The sequence below is a fragment of the Myotis brandtii genome, unplaced genomic scaffold, assembly GCF_000412655.1.
Source record: "Myotis brandtii unplaced genomic scaffold, ASM41265v1 scaffold577, whole genome shotgun sequence".
NCBI lineage: Eukaryota > Metazoa > Chordata > Mammalia > Chiroptera > Vespertilionidae > Myotis > Myotis brandtii.
The window spans coordinates 1,491,282-1,496,175 of NW_005370161.1; positions in this window are offsets into that span (position 1 = coordinate 1,491,282).

Here is a 4,894-nt window from a genome sequence, read left to right on the forward strand (position 1 = left end):
TAGTTTTTTTTTAAACTATAGTCCGGCCCTCCAACGGTCTGAGGGACAGTGAACTGGCCCCCTGTTTAAAAAGTTTGAGGACCCCTGCTAGCCACTCAGCCAAACCAGCAAGGGCGCTCACGTCGGATGGCGGGCACCGTGATGCGGTTAACGGATACTGAGATGCACCTTCCCAGCACTGCTCTCACACCAGCTCCAGTCACTGCAAAATAGAGGGGCGCCTCTCGCAGTCATAGAGAACGGCCATGCTAGCAAGTCCTCTGCAGACAGGAGACTCGGCTGCCCATGCCTGGCACGGTCTCAAAGGTTTCTGAATCTACTCAAAGGAACAGTGCAAAACGTAAAAGTGAGTACTTCACACCAAAAGAAATGAAACACTGAAAGAATAAACATTTAAATAAATCGCAGACTTTCAGTCCAGGCTCTACCAAAAGCAGTCAATCAACCCATCAATAGCACAGGGTGTCTGCAGCTCAGACCCAGGCCCTGCCACTGCAACCCATCACTGAGCGTGTTGGTCACACAGGCCCAGCCACTACCTTTCCAACCCGGGCCCCAGCCTTTGGCTCTGGTCTGATGTCCCTCCCCAGGAAACACCCTATAAAGGTCAACCCTGACCCACAGCCAGTGTCTGGGCCCACTGGACCTAAGACTGGCTCATGCCCCCACAAAGCCTCCTGGTCTTCCCAACACCAGGAGTGGCCACAGCCCCACCAGTCACTCCAGCACGGCCCTGGGGGCCCCTGCCCTATCCAGCCTCATCACAGAGCAGCCCAGGAGTGACCCCGTCGGCCAGCGTGAAATTCCAGAAAGATGAGTGGGCCTGCACACAGGCTCTCCTTTCTGGGCTCTCACTGAGGCCAGCCAGGAAGGCCATGCTCGGGCCTGCCTGTGCCGGAGGAGCCAGCAGGCAGGACACGCTCCTGCAGGCGCAGCGGGTGGGGCAGATACGCTGCCCTGCAGCCTCCAAACTGAATCTGACTCAGCGCATCCATGATCAAAAGCTCCTTCTGACAGCCGTTCTGCAGCGGCCCAGACCGCCAATCTAAAGTATTAGGGATGCCACCGGCCAGCCAGCGTCCCTCTTCCACCCTCGCCAGCACTGGGCAGTGCTGGGGAGGACAGAAAAGCACCCTTCCACTGGGGGCTTCCCGTCGCTTTGAGACACACCACATGGTGTAGGGAGACACAATGTGTGATATAAAATATAATGCACATTTCTTATACACACTGTGTGGCTTTACAAAGTGACCACCTGCTGCCCCAGATACCTTGGAGCAGGGTCAGGCACAGGTTGCCCCCGGCTGCCTCAGGAGGATCCAGACCTGCGCTGAAATGCTGGCTCCTTCCTGAACTGAAGGAGGGCAGGAAGGGGCCGGGCCCTGTGGTATCTGGCAGAGGGCTGGTCCCAGACCTAAACCATCAGCGACGGCAGGCCTAGGGTCCAGAGAACCATGTGACCTGGCCAGCAGCTTCTGAGGCGAGAGCGTGGGTATCGCTCCCATCTGTTCTCATTGTCTTTCTGGGCCACTGCTGTCAAATGTATAAAAATTAATAACGTCATAAGCGCGCCAAACACGTATTCTAGTTTTTTCAGTATTTTATCCCCCTCCCCACAAACTGCATCAAATTTCAAGGAGTTTCACGTGTCAGGTCCTGTGATGCCCACTTTCAACCAGGAAGGTGCCCGAAGCATTGAACAGCTGCTGCTTAGCCAGCTGTGTTCTAGTGGGAGGGGCTGCCGTCTGGGGCAGCATCTGGTTCCCCCAGCGAACAGCTAACCCGGAGCCTCCTCAGAGAGGAGAGGGTCACGTCTGCAGGTGGGCCCTGCGGGAGGGTCACTGCAGGCAGGCCTGGCCTGGGCGCTGCTCATCGGTCAGGGCTGCCACGGGGCCAGCTTGCTCCGGCCACACTCTCATCTGACCCCTGAGCTGCCATCCTGGATGCCACCCTTCAGCTGACTGGCCCTTCCTATTAGCCCTGATGCCATGAGGGGTGAGGAGGCTCGCTGCACCCTGAATCAGAAGACCGGGCTTTGCCCTATCTCCTTCACTGCCTCATGGAAAAGGTATCAGGGTGGACGAGGGTCTCTGCCCCACGCTCCAATGCCAAGACTTGCTCAGTGTCCTGACCTCAGCAGCATGGAGAGCCTGACAGAGAGCCCTTTGGAGCTGGGTGGGCAGCACCATCCTGAGAAGCAGCTGGGCCACCCAACTCTGGATGGACAGCTGAGTCGTGGGCATCACAGGGACTCCTCTCCCTGTGCTGAACATGGCTGCAGCCGAGAGCTGTTCTGGGGCAGTGCCATTGCCCACACCAGAGCGGGACTGACACCCCACACAGGGCCCCTCCACCTCTCCCAGGGGCCCAGAGAACCAAGCCTTTCAACAGTCTGGATGAAGAGAGAACCAGACACTTTGGTGGAGAGAAATCAAGTATATGTGTGTGCATCTACACTTGTGTGTGTACACAGGTGTGTGTGTGTGTGCACTTCTATGTACATGTGTGCACATGTGTGCATGCACATTTGTGTGTGTGCACATGTGTATTTTTTAAGGTGAAGTGAAGGCGGGTGGGGCAGGGCAGGGCTCTCCCAGAGTCCCACGTGCACTCTGTTCGGAGTCAGTTTCTAGATGGAGTCGGTTTTGCTCCTTCTAGGTTTCCTTGCTCAGGACTTTCCTCCCTCTCCTTCTTTTAAAGGAAAACAGGAGAACCTTGAAAAACAAGTTTTGCTGAAATTCAAAACTGTCTTAGAGGTCCCACACCTGAACCCTGAAGACTCCCCAGCGGGTGAGCTCCGGTGACAGCTTTACCTAGAAACACGCCAGCCTGGGACTAAGCCTCTTTCCCATCAGCCTCGGTGCCCGATGACAGAAGCCACCACCACCGGCCATAGGATCTTGGCTGTGTCTTACAAGCCCAATCCGGCAGCTCCCCCAAGTAACAGGGGGGGGGGGGGGGGCGCACGCCAGCCTGGGACTAAGCCTCTTTCCCATCAGCCTCGGTGCCCGATGACAGAAGCCACCACCACCGGCCATAGGATCTTGGCTGTGTCTTACAAGCCCAATCCGGCAGCTCCCCCAAGTAACAGGGGGGGGGGGGGCGGCTGGCAGAGCCTGATGCTGAGGTCACATGTGGGAGAGACCAGGCAGGATGCTGTCCTCTGCCTCAGCCTTGACTCTGACTCACAAACACCTCCCGGGGGCCAAGGCCATTTTAGTACCGGTGAGTCCACACACTTCCACCTGCAAAGGGGGTGGGGGGGCAACAATGAACCTCCAGAGTCATCAACACTGCTCAGCCCCTGCTTCTGCCAGGCTTCTGGTCGTGCGGGAAATGCACAAATGCCACCCCAGAGCATCAGAATGACGGGAACCAATCCTTGCACAGCAAGACTTCTTTTTTGTCAAGTGCAATACAGAGACATGGATAAGCGCATCATTTTTGGTCAGAAAAAAAATGTGCAATTCTGAAAACTGGGCCTAGAATGATTTTTAAGGGTTTCTAGAACAAATAGAGCCCCTGCTAGGTCAGGATTTCATACAGGTTAGTTCTTTGGTAACAACTGCAGGGGGCAATTATCATCCCAATTCCAGGGGACTCAGTACCAGCTGGGTATGGAAACTGTGTCCTCCCTGCCTCGAGGGGCCGGTGGGGGTGGGGGTCGAACTGGGGGAGGGTCGGGGTGGGGGATGGGCAGCCCCCAGTCCCCTGCTGAGCCTGCTTCCTGCTTTAACCTGCAGGTTCAGAAAGAGCAGCATCCCATCAGCCTTCCTTCCTCCTTTCTGCAATAAATCCCACCGCAGCCCTGGTGGTGGGACAGGAGGTAAAACACACCATTTTCGAACCTCCAGTGTCTTTACTTTTCTCCCTGTTACCTGATTATAAATGAGGGTTTAGGCTTGCAAATCCCTGCTCCAGCAGCAGGAGTCTGGGCCTGGGGCTGTCCTTGTCCTTGGTAAGCTGACCGGAAGGCCCCTGAAGCCATGACTATCACCCCCCAAGTGCCCTGAGGGTCAGGAGGAACTCAATCATGAAAGGTCAAACGTCCCCCAATTCCCCCCTGGAGTGAATAAGAAATCATCTGCTACCCACGAGCAGGTGCTTTTGGAAGATGTTTACAACCTACTGTTAGGAAAGGTCTGCCCGGCTATTTACCCTAAACCGGTTGGAAACAATTTAACAAATGACATTGTTTTTCTCTCCCCAGAACGACTTCCCTCCCTTCAGGTCCCTCCTCCCTCAAAAGCTGTGCCAAGCAGGTGTGTTGCTTCGGCGGTGACCAGTTGCGCGGTTCTCAACCTGTGGGTCGCGACGACCCTTTCACAGGGGTCGCCTAAGACCATCCTGCATATCAGAGATTTACATGATGATTCGTAACAGTAGCAACATTACAGCTATGAAGTAGCAACGAGAATAATTTTATGGTTGGGTCACAACATGAGGAACTGTATTTAAAGGGCCAGAAGGTTGAGAACCACTGAGTTCCAGTCTCCTGTTCTCAATGGAGCCAGGAGGAGAGGGCTGACAAACGTCTGCGCACAGCATCCTAGTCGACCCGCGGCAAAACCCGGGTCCCTGGGGCGGGGGCTCCCCTGCGGTCGGGCGTCCCTCCATTCCCGCAACACCGCCTCCTCCCGGGCCACTGTTGGGCGTGTCAGGAAGAGGGCCTGGCAGCCGCGTGGTCAGGAGCCGGGTCCCCGAAGCCCGTGGCAGAGAGAGCTCAGCGCGCCTCTCCCTGGGGCGGCTCCCCTGCGGTCGGGCGTCCCTCCACTCCCGCAACACCGCCTCCTCCCGGGCCACTGTTGGGCGTGTCAGGAAGAGGAGGGGGCAGCCGCGTGGTCAGGAGCCGGGTCCCCGAAGCCCGTGGCAGAGAGAGCTCAGCGCGCCTGGA